Raw genomic sequence first — 17,528 nt, forward strand, 5'->3', positions numbered from 1 at the left:
TAGTGTCCCTCCGGTTTTATTTCTCCCAGTCCACTTAAAAATCAGTGAGTGACTGAGGTTGCAAGCATGTGTCTGGAGGTCGGGTCTGATTGGTCCGGCCTTCGGCTGGAAGAGACAGATTGACGCCTGGGATGACGATTCTATTTCATGAGATCTCCTCGCGTTCTTTGAACCGCCAGCACGATGATAGCTTCACCTCGATTTTCAGCCTCCCGACATCCTGGACCAAAAACGTTAACTCCAATCAAGACTACGTATCAATTTTTACCTATGGGTTTATCTTGGTGAACAGGTGTCACGTACCTGGACCAGTGTTCTTTGCTCTAGTTCGACACCAACTGAACTCCTGATTTCAAGGGGTCTCCAGCATCCAAGACCTTCGGGATGTCCAGGTGCTCCCCAATCGAACGTGTGGTCCCTGCACCAGGTACACCTTGGCTGGATCGTCGAGTGACAGTCGGGGAATGTCCACTCTGTCCAACCTGGTGGAGTCCTACGGAATAATGCAGATGCGTAAGAGACGTGGCAGCAGCTCCTCGCAATTTACGTCAAACGGCGTTGGGACGCGGGACTCCCGCATACCGTATAACAGCATCGTCCCTTGTATCTTTGAGAATAATGTCCCCCATGTAGATCTGATTTCGATAGGAAAATACCGCGCGAGGATCGCGCCTTTAACGTGAAAAACGAGGCTTATCGTATCGCCAGTCGAAATCCTTAACGACTCCCTCGAAATTCTCGGTTAGTTTTTTTTGTTCTTCCTTAACAAACGAATTCTTTTACGAATCTTACTGTTATCTTCTTTTTGCAGGTCTGCCATCTTCGCTCTTACTTTATATCGTGTTCGGATCATTCGAATAACCGATTCCGAAGGTAAAGAGGTGAAATAACGCGTTACGATTTTCTCGGCCATCAAAAGCATGGTGTTTCAATTAAGTCTATGGTTGTTTATTTACATTTTCTTTTTTAATTCCCGACGCGAGATAGTTAAATGACAATTTCGTGTCACCTGGAGTCCGGGGACTCTAACAAGCATCTTTTCCGCGGACACGAGGGCTGTCCAATGGCACGTAGGGAGGCCGCTGCCAAAAGGGAACGCGCAACACAATGCTATCCAGTCAGCGGGACTTCTGTAGCAGATAGCAGTTTTTTGCCCAATTGAATTGAATGTAAAACACGGCCTTACATCAATCTGAGCCGCGAGGCTGAGTGACCTGAGTGATTTAAGTATCGGCTCCTCCGTAGTCTTTAGAGCTTTCGTATAAACGCGCGTAGGTACGGACCAAGTATTTCTTAAGAGCGCGGTGACGACTGATCAATTTTCAAAAATCTATTACGGACAGTATAAATTTATGTTCGTGGAGAAAATACTATTTTTACAGTAATTTTGTTAAATCGAAATTTTCCCTTTTTAACATCTTTTTTTTTATATCACGTAACACCTATAATTTTCATAACGAGCAATATATTTTCAAGGTTAAGATTAATTTTTTCGTAAAAATTTTTATTATCAATTTTTCCGAAAACCTATACTCACGATATTCGTTCGATGGTAATTTTCACTATGACAAAAAAAAGTTCTAACAACAGTCTTACCTCTGACGCAGAGACGTCTCGTGAGAAGACGGAAAGACGACAAGTACCCGGCGGATCTAACTACCGCGACTCGTATGGAAGTTTACGCTTATAAGGGCAGATTACCTTAAATATACCGAATGATTCTCATGGTATGGAATCCCGGTGTATTAGAAGAGGAATAAAATATTAGCGTTGATCCAGCGAAAAAGATCGTTTAAAATTAATATCCCAAGAAGATTAATAACGTGTTGGCAAAAAATAAATATGTAAAGAAAATTTTTTTTTTTTCTATTAAGAGAAATATCCTACTACAGGATTCAACCGTGGATTTCCGAAGAGTGATCTCTCTTCTGGCTGAGTCTGTACGATCGAGAAGGTTGAAGGGGAGTAAAAGGAGGAGAGTGACGTGCGTGGATCGAATACTTGTATCTCGATGAGACAACGAGTCCAGCATCTGGAACGTTTTATAATAATGGGATACGTAGTAGTATCCTGCCGAGTGGCTGCCGGCACCACATTTGCCACTATGATGGATTTTTTGCAGGTTCGAGAGAATTTTTTGCACGGTACCTGCCGCGGATGCCGACGCTGGTGGCTTTGCATCGGACATAAGAATCAGCCTTTTTATACAGTCGCTCAATATTGTTCTGTAGACGTCCCGATGGACCCCATTTCCATCTAAGGAACGGTTAACGTTCACTGTCCATTCTTCTTCACTTGCATCTCACATTTTATTTACAGGTAAAATACATGTCTCGCGTGTTGAAGCATTGAGACAGTTACTGAGAAATACTGTAAAAGTACTCAATTGTATAGGAGATATATATATTTTTTTAGGTTCTGATCCTGGCAAATTTTTGAACTGGCTAACCGGTCCTGGACACATCTATTTTAAGAGTTCCCAATGGTTTAACGTAGCGTACGCGGTGACATACTAAGCGAGCTAACAACATTCTCTTGTTAGTTTGCACCTTTTTCTCATGTTCCACGGCGTCGCGGAGCGCCCTTCTCGTTTCCACGGTTCGTTCCTTCTCTTGACCAATTATGCGCAGGACAATGTTACGAAGAATCCGCCTTCACCTTTCTTCGCGTTCGTATTCGAGCCGACGATTTATCTGTACGACCTTCCTAAACGTCGAGAGCGTTCGGAGAAAGTATGATCGTACGATCGATCTTACATTCTCTATTAGTAAGCGAAAATGGTATGGTCGCTATCTGTGGTGATCGAAACGTACGCCTACTAATCCGACCCACATAAATTTTATGGGATTTTCAATAGCCTGTGGAAGAGCGTATTTCTTTAGTAATTGTATAAGATCGATATAATTTATGTAATTGTAGGAAAAAAAATTATTTACCACGTAGTCGTTCTTCAATGGATATCGATAGTGTCAATCGCGTTACCGTTCTGTGTAGGATTGAAAAATCGCAAAAAGACCGCATGGGAGCGACAATTAAATAAAGCACAGCGCATTCTCAGTCCAGGTGTGGTGCATGCAAGTCCATGGGTTTGGGCATCTGGTTACGTGGAGGTTTGCGGATAGCTATAGATATAAAGTCAGGTATCAGAGTGTTGGCTTAAGGTATATAGGAGGTACCCACTGGCCAGGTACCTAACCGTTGTCTTAAGGCTACCATATATTACATCTCTCCCAGGGTCCTGATCCTCGTCCCTCCTTCGTGGAGATCGATTTCCCTCCTGCTTCACGAGAGCTCGAAGAGGTACCACAGGCCCGTGTCGTCGCGGGCATTCCTGGAGCTGATTTTATTTGTAGGATGTCAACCAGTTAGAGGAGGCTAAAGGTACGGGAGGGACAGAATGTGAGGCTGGGACCACGGCATGGGCATGGCAATGGGATGGGACCGGACCGGACAGGACCAAACGGCAATTAATTCCCCTCTAGATTTATCGTGTCTAACTTCGATGAGGTCCCCGGATCCTATTACCGACGAATGATTTTCAACCAGTTTCCGAGACACGAATCGTGCCAATCACTCGCTCCTTCACTCGTAGACGATAACTCGAGAGGACGGCTGGGAAGTTATTCTTCCTTAGGGATATATCCATCCTGTTCTTTATTTCTACGTACCTTTCTTTTTTCTACACCGAACAGCTACCTAACTAACCTGACTTTTTGCTCTTGCCATTTCTTCTCGAACGATCTGCGATAGATGTTTCAACGTTGATTCTTATTACGCGCTCAAACGACGCGCCCCTCTGGCATTTTCTGGAAGCTCGTACCCAGATACGTGACGCCGCCATGACACCTACTTTCAGAGAGTAGTACGCGCAATGTCGTTTGTGAGATTAAAAGATTTCGTGATTCGATTTGAATAGTGTATACACGCGAGAAGCAGCTTCCAGCATCAGGTACGACTCGGTGGATTCTGCCCACGTATCTGGTTGTGTGGCTACACCATAAAGCACAGTTATCGCGTCGCAGTTGTCTCAACCTCTACGTTTTATCCAAGTGCGCTACCGGTACTGCTTGTCTTCGTTAAGGAAACATGAAAATCGTAACAGGACTGTGATAACAACAACAATATATAGTGGGAGCGACGTAAGAGTATCTCAAGGTAAGATATACCCTCAAAAATTCTTAGACTTCAATTTGTGTACCCTCCCGTCTACTCTCTCCTTCCTAATGAGTGATGTCTATCTTTTGCTAGAATCCCGCAATTCAAACGTAGCATGCATACCAGTACGTCCCGAGAGTAAGCATCCTCGGGTACCGAGAAGAAACCTTTTTCTGCGCGCTTACGAGAGAGATTCCTAGAGTCTGATAAAGGTGACTGAGAGAAGCTGTCGAGAGAGAACGGTAGGCTGCCTAAATATCGCTTCCACCAATTTACCTCCGCGTGGGTGTGCCCCGCTGTGTTATATGGTAGCTTTGTTCTAGATCGGTAGCTCATTAAACACATCATCATATCTGCTACCACTGACAGCCACCTACTGTGACTTTGGCTTTGAGTTTATACAAAATTTAATGATTGTGACCTACACGCGTGTCTTTGGATAGGCATAGTAACAAGGACAATAAGTATCCATAATTCTATTCTGAATACTCAACATCAAAATAATTGCCATTCTAAGATTCATTAGGATCGAAATAACTTATCACTGCTGATGCTGATAGGCGCACGAGCTCATTCGAAAATTAGCCGACTCCTCGCCGTTATCGCTTTTAATACCTTGAGTTTTCTCGTCACGACCATAGATTGCTCGAGACCGTGGTAGCGGGGACACCCCGCTGGGCATCCCAACACTATCGGTCCAGCATCAGCCACGGATTTCAGAAGCTACCAGCTTATATCCGAGTGTTTATATGTTTATGCTTATGTGTGCTGGAGTCTTTACGGACCCCCCGTTGACATTACTGCACGTTCCAATGGAAAGAAAGGCATCGCGAAGGACTGGACTTCGGGCGTTGATTCCGGAAAATGAAGTGCACTCTGTTCCACGACGCTACCTTCTAGTACGTAATGGTACACCTTATATCTACGTAATGGTATGTAATGTTACTCTCTTGTATACCTTTCGAATACCATACTTTGAATTATAGCTGTTCTCTGGTATCGTTGAGGTTTCCATGGTTTTATTTTATTCTTTTTTTTTTTTTCGCATCAGCCACAGGTAGGCATGCCAGGGACTTGTCGATGAAAATTAATTAATGATCCGGTGACTAGAGGACTTTACAATTACTATGTGCTTGGACAGAAGGTCGATTATTACTTAATCGACGTGTTGTTCATTCTCGTTCCAGTGGGACCACCCATGGTAACGTCTATACCTGAAATATACATGACAATAACCAAAACTATTTTCAAAATGGTTAACGGCATGAGATCTTGACATTGGCCGATATTGCATTCCAGTATTGAACGTACGAAAGCTGTTGTGTACGTATCGTACGTATGTAGCGACATGAAAATAGAAGCATTGTATAAGGATGGGAACCATTAAAAAGCAATGACAAAGCAGTTGCACCGGCTAAGCAGTTCCATACAGATTACGGATCACATTAAAATGTCTTTGTGTGCGCGGACCTATTACAGAAATAAATGCATAACAACGCGGTCGCCACGGCGCCCAGATTTAATTATGATTTAACCGGCTTATTAATACTCAACAAGGATTTCTGGCTGGCGTAACTTTCCACCCCCTTATTTCACTTATATACTTCATGACCAAACAAGGTATGACTACTGCGGTTCTTTTTTCACTCTCAAATGATACATGACTTTTTAATAATCAATTTACTTTCTCTACCATCCGCAGAATGTACGGTGTCTACCTTAAGTCGCGCTATGGAAACGGAATACGATTTACAACGGCTGAATATCCAGAATAGGATTTCGCTCTTTCGGACGTATCAACCTTTCGAAAATGCGAAACACCCGGGACTGCGAGATTCACTCCAAGTCTGGGGCAAGGCGAGGCAAGATCGTTTATCATATAGGAAACAATAGGAACTGGCAAAACACGTGCTTCGCGCCGCTGCAAAGCCACAAAGCCAGATACATAATACGAGTCGAGGTAGTGGGATAAATAGGAAAAAACGAGTGGAAGCTCTCGGCGAGAGCGGGCTCCTTCATTTGTTGAAACAATATAACAATTCATTTTTGTCACATCCAACGTCGAAGGGTTCTTATTGTGGGTTGGCTCACGGAATTGTTTTCAGCTCGATAAACTATTGTCGGACCGCCTGGAATATAAAGTCTCCCCTATCCAGTCTCGGCCGATACTTCTGCCTACGATGCGAATCGCTGACTCGCCTCTTTTCGCCTGGTTTTCGACATTTTTCAACGTTCCTCTCGGTCGGCGAGCTTTATTGCCACATCCGGAAGAGAATTACGTCCAATGTCCTCGTTAGTTCGACGGTACGTCAACCCCTCCGAAGAGAGTGATACGGTCGGGAACGACGAGCAGCGACCTCATGGTAAATATCCATAGTAATATATAATACCAAACTAATACAGCATACAATTTGCGACAGATCAGACTATACAAGTGTCCAGTTGGCGGGTATTGGATTAAAAATTATGAGGATTCGTTTGGCTACGCTCTCCATACATATATCTGCATGCGCATGCGCATACCTACCTGGTGCCAGGTAAGGTGACAAAATTTAATATACCGTAAAGTTTAATCTGACGATAGATTCGCGGCCAGGAACACCATCGTGGACGCACATACTAAAGCCGGTCCTGACCGACCATAAGTTAGGTGCCACCGGCAGCCCAGGACCGATGAAAAATATTCATGGCTGTACATTATTTACATATTTATACATTAAACGCTCAACCTGGGGATATGTGGGATTCTCCGGTTGCCGTTTCGTGTATGAATCGACGATGCACCTATCGATAAGCGATAGGTACCAGATGATCGTTATACCAGTGGTTACAGGAATTACATACTTTTACGTGGAGCTTTACTCAAATATCCTTTTTTCTATAAATCATCAGCCATTATTCCTGCTCCGTGTAAGACTTGAGTTCATCCGATCCCACAGATGCGTCTTATGGTTTTCAACGTGTAGCTAACTGTACGTCGTGATGTACAATCATGTTGGCCACGCGTCGGTTACACCGGTCCTCGTAAAGCATGCTTTATTTGTTTGTAATCAAGTTCGAGAAGGTGGGCGCGTGTACTTTTCGATGTAACGCGATACCGCAAGGACGGACAATCTTATTAAATTACGATGTGGAGACACGGTCGGGCTTTTTGAACCTTCTCGTATCCGCTGACAAACCTGCTGGCGAGACGTACGTATTATTTCAGTCCCTAGGAGTATATTGTAATAAACAATATCCTACGTCCATTATTCCGTACAGCAATTAAGCCATCTTGATATATGCTTAAATTAACCCTAGAACGATAAGATGAAGTCACCGGCGATACCAGTCACATGTTAACTACACGTAAGGAAAAAAATTTTATTTGTCGTTCTGCTGTTAATTGTTATCAAAATAATTAGTGGATGATTTATCACACGTATGGAAAACAAATTTGATATATTAAGGGTAGTATATAAATTTTCGATTTTCAGGATTCGTTGAAAGGATATTGGCCAGAGTACCAGGACGTAATTTACGCTTTGATGGTGGAACGAACGATAAACCGTAGTCACCTACTACGTGGACCAAGAGTTCCGTAATTTCGTATGCGATCCGCGGGGGCCCGTCAAAATGCGCCGACTATGTCGCGGGCCCTCCTAATAAAACACAGGCCAGAAACGAGAAGAGGGTGAGTCTTATACTAAGCTCGACTCCTATATGACTAGCTTTTCGGTGCTGGAATTCTAAAGGTATGACAAAGGGACCGACGACCTGCTCACGGGAGCAAGAGGACGACGCCATTTTGGAGAATCTCTTTATGAGATATATACACCGCCGTTCTGCGTTCCGTCACTTAAACTTGGTCCACGATTTGATATACGTGCGCGTTATCGTGGATTTTATTATAAAAATTATTTGAATTTAATTATTAACGCAACATTTTTATTCACAGGACGAATCAAAGGGGAATAATCATTTACGAAGATGGTATGGAATTCGTACGATGACGAGTGTCCTCCGAATATCGGATCCGGTCCGAGCACGTGCTCCCGTCCGATATCGATATCCGTATCCGGGAGAATTATGCAAAAAGCACGAAGCCAGATGAAATCGGCCGAGATCAAAACCTTCTGGACGTTTCGACAAATTGACTGGATTTATGGATCGGTGATGGACCAAGCGCCTGGATCGGAGGCGTTATCGTGAAAATCTCCGTAGCTTCCGAGAAGCGGCAGTCGTACGAATAAAATGTATCGTGGCTCCCTTCGTCATGGCGTCGGGGACACGTATAATTTCGACGTTCGTGCGCTCCCTCCGTCGTGGCGTCACTCGCTCAAGAATTTTCCACATTCCAAGTGCGGCTGGCCCAAAAGCGGCCGGCTCCGAGAAACAAGCCAGCAGAATGTAAGCTTCCATACATTAACGTCCTACGCAGGAGTTCTGCAGGACGATTTACATGACGTGTCGTCATGGGAACGTGAAGAACTCAGCGTTGGCAGGGATCGGGCCCCGAAGGACTTATTCCAAATGTTACCACGAGGAGACCAACGAAAACTGGGCCCGATAGCTGAACTCGGCTAGATTTCACTGACGATATGCTTCGCCGACGTACAATATGACGGTCCTGGAACGTGACGAGACTCTACGATTAATTCGTGGGCATCGCCGACCCGGTTTCCGGTTTCAATGGCACCCCCTACTAACGAGTCTTATGACGATTTGCCATTTTATTATGAATACTTGAAGGAATTTCATTATCTACCTACTCCACTTCTTCTTCTTCTTGATTGCCACTGGTAGGTATCTTATTTTAGTTTGGATTCTTTTCTTCCTTTTTTTTTCTTGGGACCATTTTAGTCAGGTCTATCGCATCAATATTCATTTCCTATTTCGATATGCCCGAGTACCGGGCCATACATATAGCATATTAATATGATTATAGTGTATACCTCAGCCAAATGCAGAACCAGTCGAGGGTCAAGAAAACGTCGCGTCATCCGGCGGTCCTCCATCTTTCATCAGGTTTATTGAAGGCGTCGAAATTTGATTAGGAACGTTCGAGCTTCGCTGGGATCGTCTCCGCGCATTTATCCCTCTAGTGATTCCTTGACGAGCGTCACGAATGTTTCTCGGATCGGTATCGTCTTGATCTAATAACGATCTCTCTCTCTCTTCCCTTTTTTTCTGTTTTCTTTTTTTTTTTCTTCTCTTCAGAAACTCGTGACACTCAAATACCGATCTGTTCTACTTATGTCGAGGAAGAGACCTTTGGGGCTCTTTGATTATTCTACCGTTAACGATATAGATACAGCTGGATCGGTACTATCGTTACGCAAAAAGGATCGATAAGTTCGGCGAAATGTTTATTGTAGGCATCGGGTTCTCATGTATTTATCCGTTTTCTTTGCTCCTTTTTTCGATTTCGTCAATCTGAAGTGGTCATGTAGGAACAATGGTAATTACAAGGTGGGCCATTAGTACAATACGCTTCTCGGCATGGGGCAGGTGTCTTTAGTCCACTCTCCCACACACGAGTAGAGATGGATAGAAGCTATAACCGATTAACGATCAATATTATACATACCATATTTATAATAAGATCCATAGCTCCTTAAGTAATAAATATTTCTCTAGATACTTCAAATGCTGCGTTGATCTTTGACAAACAAATATTTCACTAATGTATATCATGATATAAAAATCTGTGAAATCACTGTAATAAATTAAAAACAAATTTTCTCTTTTTAAATAAGAACAATTTTTTTTTTGGTTAGAATCTAAGTAATATTTAAGCCAAAAAGGTTGTGTTATCTAATCTTATTTTCGCTTATTGCATCAAGTAATAAACTGTCCGGTCGCTCCGCTACACACGTTAACCAATTTTAATAGATCGGTCTCATCGATCGTTTCTATCCGTCGCTAGACACAAGACATCACACACGATCCATAGTATAGATCTTGGCGATGATTCAGCAAATAGTCTTCTTGAGCAGAAGGAATACGGGCCCGCGGGGAGGTTGAGCCGTTTCTCGCGCATTGTTTCAGCCCCCTGCAGGGCTGTAGCTCGCGAGTCATCCGGGGGAATTAGTTCGGCCACGGGGGGTTCCTTGTTATAGAGGCACCCTCACCCTGCACTCTGTCTAGGTACAGCACTCGTATACTCTCGCAGGCTCATACGCGATATGTGAGAAACTTATAGGGCCGCTCGTACCAGGTGTCAAGCATCAATGTAAAATATATATATAACGACATTAAATATCCAATTTTGAAATAAAACTTTCTCCGATAAATCTGTGTGCGCTAAAAATGTAGTAAATTCAACAATTCTTTTATTTTTTATAAAATATTGTATAAACTTATCAAAATTTTAAAATTTTATTCCACAAGGCACTGCTACAACATGGTACTAGATTTACTATATTTTAAGGAGTCTAAGACTATGCGTTATATAAAACGAATTTTCGGCTTGTTATTACGTCTTGTAATTCGACCGTTTAGCGGCGAGCGAGGCGCCGTCTCCCGCGGGTTCAGATGAGATTCAACGTATTCAAAGTCATTCTTGTAATAATGACTATAAACATCTATAATAGTATTGTTACAGGTTCCACGCGGTATCGTTCCGGTATGTAAACGTTTCCAATGCCTGCCGGACCAGCACTGTGTTCCAACGATGTAGAAGATGACACGTGGCATGTAAGGCGTACGACAACTCAAAGAAATCTGCATGGGACCAGCTACAAATTATTAACAGTTCACTCAAATAGTAGCGTCCCTATAGAAGCACGTGTTAGTGAAGCCAATGCATCATTATAAAATTACTCAAGTATATAAATCAACGTATGTCAATACGACAGGTTATCACAGTCAGATATACTGATTAAAAATTTCTTCCGATTCCTCCAATAACGTATTTCATTCAAAGGAGACCAAATTATTTTATTTAAAGCAGACAAAATTACCCAAATATATAAATCAACGTACGTCAATACGACAGATTATCATCCCAGTCAGATATACTGATTACAAATTTCTTCCGATTGCTCCAATAACGTATTTTATTCAAAGGACACCCGATATACGATTCCTTAGAGTTTATCAGGCCGTTGCAAAAGTGAAGAATATATGAGACTTTGAATTTAAGCCGAATCGAAGCCTTTCGCGTGTTATCGCACCGAACGATCATTCCGATTGCATCGCTAACCTGCACCACGTGCTGATCTGCTCTCCTGACAAAAGAGAATTCCATGTCCCCAAAATGTCCTGTCTATCCGGCACTACTCACGGGCGAGAAACTTTCGAAATGAGAGATAAAGAGAGAGAGAGAGAGAGAGAGATAATGGAGGATCAAGCAAGATACGATAAAGTGTCGAGGCCGGATATGATTCGAACAAACGTCCAGGCGTTTGACATTTGTCTCGTTGCCTCCATTCTGTGCTTAGACGCGGACAGCCTCGAGGAAGAGAGGCGAAAATACATATTACATAGTAATTATGGTGAAAATAGTGTTTGGGACACCGCAAGGCGTGAACGACATGGATGGGGCGTTGATTTGACGACACTCCTACTCTGCTCAAGAAAACATAACACTTGAGCACACATATGCATTATGCATAATCCTGATGTTATGCATTGTTCTGGCTCTTGGCACATTCCAAGTACGGTTATATAAAAGATAATAGGATCTCCGAAGCGGCAGATTGAAAATCGAGGAATAAGAGAAGTTTGAAGAAAATTCGATGAAATATATTGGTACGTAATGTATTATGGATTTTGGTATTGATTGGGTATGGATAAATTGAAAGATCTGAATTTTAGGTTTCAACAGCAGCTTCATGCGGATGCCGTACGGCCTTATCTACAAATAGCCTCCGCACGATATCTCTGCATATGCATAATAGCACGAGGGGTGTGTTACCAGGGCCAATCCATCACTGTACTTCTTGGCAGCGACAACCTGACTCGCTCGCTGGAACCAAGATGTGCCACTTCTGCTACCGTTGCTACGACACAGCCACCAGGCTTCGCTTTAGAGAAGTCTTACCGTTGGATCCGTGTTTGCCGGTTATCTTAACAGGTCCGCTTCTATCGGGAGAAAAAGTACGGAGCTGCACGAGCTGTACCGAGTCACGGGGTTTTCGTAATACCGAGTGACACGTATAACGATCGTTGAACATAACGACGGCAATGAACTTTTGGACAATAGAAATCGAGTTTGGGATTGGTAATGTATATCGGTATCGATTAGCAGGTAGTGAATTTTGCAATGAGGATAATCCAATTGGAGATTGTTACAGAATGATTTTTTTGTGATAATTTTTTTTTTTTTTTTCTGTGCTGAAGGATCAAGCTCTTACTTATAAAAGTCAGTGGTCAGTCGTCCCGGTAGGGACGAGCATGAACGTCAGGAACAACGATCACGATGCACCGGTATGGTCTTATCGATGGAACGTAGCAATCGGAGCAATCGATCGATGTGGTAGCGATGGCGGACGCTGTGCTCACCCACCAGAACATCCCTACTGGCTACCGACTCCAAGCGGCAGATACGCCATCTTCTCTTCAGCGTCTTTCGCCTTTTCTCTCTTTCTTCTTTCGTCTCCCATCGATGCTGGACCTGATCTGATATCTTGAGTTGCCTCTATCGACTATCACTCTGCACGCTTCGAAGCGTTCGTCAGAGTTATGCCGGGGTCAAGCTTCATTGGGTTCACTCTCTGGCTCTAGGATCCGTGGAGGAGCGCAGCTGATGATCATGGGACCTTGCGAAGACCCTGGTCCCTGGTGAATTTTGAAAGTCAGTCCGTCTACCCTGGGAACATTCTTGCGGACCTGGGAAAGTCTGCACTGGTACCGCCAGGACCATCCGAGTAACTCTGGACGTAATTCAGATTTGGAATGTCTTCGAGACCGAGAAGCGACGACGTCTCCGCATCAATTACAAGGACTGGCTGATTGGTCGGGCAATCTGAAAAGTCGAATTTTCTCAAGGGAGAATCAAACCGAACCGAACTCCGGCCTAACCCATCCATCTAACGGGTGTCTCCCAGGCTCGTTAGCGATTCCGCATGAGTTGTCCCCGTTCCCTTGTCTCTTGTCTTTTTTAGAGACGAAGCCTTCAGGCTCATCCTCGGGCTGAGCGAGAGGATCTCTTGACGTGGGACCACCCCGTGAACCCGACAGGTATCCCCGTCTGTCACGCGACCTGCCATGGAACGTACCATAAGACACTGCTCATAGGTTATGGCCATATCATGGTGGCGCTAACCCCGCATAACTTCAGACCCCTGGCAAGGGTGTGGGAAAGAAGAGTCTCTTTGGGAATGATGAGCGCATTCGAACTTCACCTACTTGGGTGGAATTGGTATTTCTCATGGAATGCTCGGAGCAAGTCAACCGCGTGGGTGAAGACTTCCTGTGCGAGGATAACTCCTTGAAAACCCAACTGCTTCTCTTTCTTATTCACTTGCTCCTCGAGCTCATCTCTACTTTCTGTACCCGACCAAGAAGTAAGGGACTGGTAAAAGTAAGGATAAAATAAATTTGATTTTGTCTCGGCACGGTAGTAGATAACACGTGTTGATGCCGATAGCATCTCTCCCGTATCGATTTCACAAAAGATTCTGTTTCCTCGCCTTCCTCACGTGGAATCTTTCTCTTGTACGGACTACGAACTACCGAATTATCCATTATACGAGTGATCGTACATTGTCGTATATCGGCTTTGTAGTTCTGGGGATACAGAGTCGATTCGGATGACGCGGGGAATTGTGTCCTAAAGTCGCGGATAAAATATAAATCCTACGGTACTTTGCTTCTTTGGTATTGTTAAGGTCACCAAAGGGACATATAGCTCGATAGAAAGAGTAGTCGGAACTTTTGAACGCTGTAACGGAAACTAATGTCCTGTACTTACCAATCTACGGAGGTCGTTAAAGAGCCATTTTTCAAATCCATAGGGAACCAACCGTTTCGCTGGGATCACCCAGAAGTACGTCTCAAGATTTATATAAGCCAGGAGGACTTTAGCCGAGGAATAGTCATGGGAGATAGGACTCAGGAATGCCAACCGTTCGGACATCGCGGCCTCGAATCTAGACGCTCTGGAGCTCGCGGCAGCCATTAACCGAGGACAGTCCTCTCTATGGAAATAAATATAAGGTATTGACACTCTTTAAATTGACACTATACTTCAGCCTATCGTTCCACCGTAACTGATTTCAATGTTCATCCCACAGGTACGCGTGGCTCGTTTTCTCAGTGAATTTCTACAGTCTCGGATGCCGGCCAGGTTTTCAACAAAAGTTACGTACATTACGAGCGTGCAAACGGCATGGGACAGTGCTATGGGTCTGGCAGGCATGCGAGAAAGAAGGTAGACAAGTCAAGTAAACGCTGAAAGAGAGTCACGCACGAGGCGACCGCTACGAGAGTCTCTTATCGTCAGGCTCAGATCCGCGATGAAGTCGAGGTACGGATAGAGAGAAAGCAAAGAAGAAGAAAGAAAGAAAAAAAATCTAAGATTCCCAGGATCCACGACGGACTCCTTTAGCCGTGAGCGTAACGCGGAAGAGACTTTATTTCCAGCAAAGGATTGGGGGCGGCGTCGTTCTCTGCTATATACTCGCTTTGCGTAGAAGACAGAGACGTAACGTTTCGATTGTTTGTTTATCATTTTTTTTACAATTGAGAATTATGTAGTCGCGGTATACACGAGTGATGTAAAAGTGACGTATGAATATTCCCAAGCATCGAGAGGCTTCCGGTTTCCCGATGGCAACAGTGAAATTGCGATTAGATATTTTCCGGTTGTAAAGACTATGTTCAGTTGAGATTCTATGAGGCAACGTGCTATAGAATGGTAGAATTGTTTTTTGTTAATGTAATATATATATTCGAATCAAGTGTGTAAAAGTAGGCGAACAAAAATGGTGTACGCTACTAGGCTGGCCGTTAGCTTCGTTGAATAGCTAATTAAATAATCCTTTGAGACGTCTTCACGATGCGGACGGGAACAGGTCGATACATCTCATTGTAACAGGATAAACAGGAGTTGGGACAAGGGAAGAGAAATAAAGGATGAAAAGCCGAACGACACGGGATTTAGCTTAGGATGCTCCGGCGCTGGTTTGGTCCTGGGCCACCGGCCGCTGGAATCCGAGATCGCGTCTGATCGCAATTAAGGCCCTGCTCGGCCGCGGCTGTGAATATTTTATTCTCCCATCGTGCCCATTGGCTTGGCCAGTGTTAGCCAGCTAACACTGCAAGGCTGGAGGGAAGCTGGTAGGTTGGTAGCGGGGGCCCCAATTCGAAAGGAGCGAATTTGAATACGGCCTGCTCCGGCAAAACAATGGGACATCGCGGGACCACACGGGATGCGAGCAAATGGTCGAACAACCTCAGGACATGCGTTCCGGCAAGCCCTCCCGATTCGAGCTCCCTGATCTCCAATCCGCATCTATCGAGTGGTCGAATTATTCTCAGCCCCTGGAAGGTGGCCACCCTACGCGAATCCAAGGGGATGAAAACGGTAAGGCGGGAGAGACCCGTCGAAGGTGCTGCCGTAGCGGCGAATAATTGTACCTTAATGTTTTGGTTCAGGAAACTCCTGACAAATGGGTCAACGTACGACACTGCAGGCTCAAAACGAGTGACTCATCGCTCGTCGCTTGTAGTCATTCAACTTGCTATGCTAATCTCACGGAGTCCGTCTAGAGTCCGAGACCAGAGCCTGGAGATAAATATTTCGGACAGCGTCGCTCACTCTCGAGCTTGGTCCTCGCGCCGCCGGTTATACACCACCTTGCTGAGTTATCTTATTCCTCTTCTTCTTTCTCCTCTTCCGTTTCACCTCCTTGTACACTCGTCCCGTTGCCTTCTTTCAGCTCTACGGTTCTCCCTGCCCTGGCATATCCACCTAGCTCTGGGTAGAGGAACGCGCATTGCTATGCGTCGCAGCGTCGCAGAGGTCGTCCGAGCGCTCGAGGTCGGCGCATAAAGCATCCCCGGGTTAGGATTGGTCCTGGAGAGTTTATAAAACGAACTCTATCCGAGCATGTACGTGCGAGCACGAAAGAAATGTCCAGCTGAATTGTCATTCCGTTCAGGTACCGAATGAGATTCGAAAAACACGCGTTATACACACAACCGAAAAATCGTGCAGGCTGCACGAGCCGATTAAACCCAACGAGCCTCGGAAACAGGGGAACGTAGTGGGAGTTGGTGAACCGATGGTTCGTCGATCGTCCGCACGAGGTCGAATGGAAAATTAAGAACGGCAAGGTCGACGAGGTGCTGAAGGCGTCGATGAGAAAGGTAGGTTGCATTACTGGCACGTTACTCGGCTCTGTGTTACTTTATTTCCTGGCTTTGGTGCGTGCGCCAACCTATAACGAAACTAATAACCAAGCGGAATCTTGAGGGTTTCGAAAGGCTCGAGAGAAACGGTTTTTCAGTACTGAGGACACGGGTTTTGAGGTTAATTCACGGTCTTGCCGTTGCCCGGACGCTTTTACACTTCAGGTCCCAACTACCTGAGGTAAACTTCAGAGGTAAGAGATATGCGTGACGAGTGCAGGCACTGAGGCGTCTGAGACAGAGGCCTGATAAAAATCTCCTACTCTCGCGGTGTGACCAGAATTACATTATTTCACTGTGAAATAATGCACGCGAGGTCCTGGGAGAGTGTCATCCAGTGCCTGCTATACATTTCAATAAGCTTGAGCAATTACTCTCGAAAGTTACGTAACGTCATTTCGAGTTAGAGCCGCCGGACGACAGCCGCTACGTTGTACCTCGAGATTAGCCGATTTTCTCACCCAGAAAACGCGAGCGGCAATGCTAAAAACCGTACAGGAAGAATGTCCGAGGGTTACGTGAGTGTGGTATGCCACGGTATCGTATCGAAGGTGTAATTGATACTTTCGCTGGAAAGGCGTCGGTACAGTTCATGCGGAAGAAATTGATCCTGGACGATAATCTGACTTGTAGATATACGTAAAGTTTTCTTGTAAGAAACTGCGAGTACGGTAAATACTTATTAACTATAAAATTCCTTAGCAGTGACACGGTACGAACGTAGGAAGCTATTATCTCGTACCGGCATCTACATCCGGTCAATTTATTTAGGGAATTAATTCCTAAAGATGTCCATTTAAAATGTATATAAGAGAGGCCCGCGCGACTCAAAAACCAGCCGAACGCGCAATATAACTAGCACCCGTCCGAACTCGTATCGTGGCTCTTGATCGTACCCTGACTCTCATACGAGGCGCTGGCAACCCTACAAAATAAAATAAAATACCCACGGGGCTGCTGAATAAAAAATACCCCCATTAATTCATCGGCCAGCTTATGTCTCCCAGTCACACATCCCAGTCGAGTCACGCGAG

At 44.6% G+C, this 17,528-nt stretch overlaps 3 long non-coding RNA genes across 8 annotated transcripts in view; 1 reads left to right on the plus strand and 2 right to left on the minus strand.

Moving 5' to 3' along the window:
- The window catches only part of LOC112494788, a 20,768-nt gene continuing 3,240 nt past the window's right edge, over positions 1-17,528 (minus strand). Inside the window, exons 2-3 of the long non-coding RNA XR_003060618.1 lie at positions 304-493; positions 1-220 (exon numbers count right to left, since the gene is read on the minus strand). This is a non-coding gene — a long non-coding RNA (uncharacterized LOC112494788). The remainder of the gene's footprint in view (positions 221-303; positions 494-17,528) is intronic.
- Positions 2,428-3,727, minus strand: LOC112494786. Its single transcript, XR_003060616.1, has 4 exons — positions 3,706-3,727; positions 3,224-3,518; positions 2,937-3,122; positions 2,428-2,858 (listed from the first exon to the last, which is right to left on the minus strand). It is a non-coding gene; the product is annotated as an uncharacterized LOC112494786 (long non-coding RNA).
- On the plus strand, positions 3,785-9,911 carry LOC107270694. 6 transcript variants are annotated; one of them, XR_003060611.1, is made up of 12 exons: positions 3,788-4,155; positions 4,249-4,397; positions 4,479-5,087; positions 5,207-5,356; positions 5,455-5,775; positions 5,858-6,115; positions 6,261-6,518; positions 6,576-7,347; positions 7,456-7,503; positions 7,632-7,828; positions 8,093-8,936; positions 9,083-9,910. It is a non-coding gene; the product is annotated as an uncharacterized LOC107270694 (long non-coding RNA). The 6 variants fall into 6 exon arrangements; XR_003060614.1 differs by having other exon boundaries at positions 3,785-4,155; positions 4,479-5,054; positions 5,858-6,518; positions 9,083-9,911; XR_003060610.1 differs by having other exon boundaries at positions 3,787-4,155; positions 5,858-6,518.

This window comes from Cephus cinctus, unplaced genomic scaffold, assembly GCF_000341935.2.
Source record: "Cephus cinctus unplaced genomic scaffold, Ccin1 Ccin1_scaffold0806, whole genome shotgun sequence".
NCBI lineage: Eukaryota > Metazoa > Arthropoda > Insecta > Hymenoptera > Cephidae > Cephus > Cephus cinctus.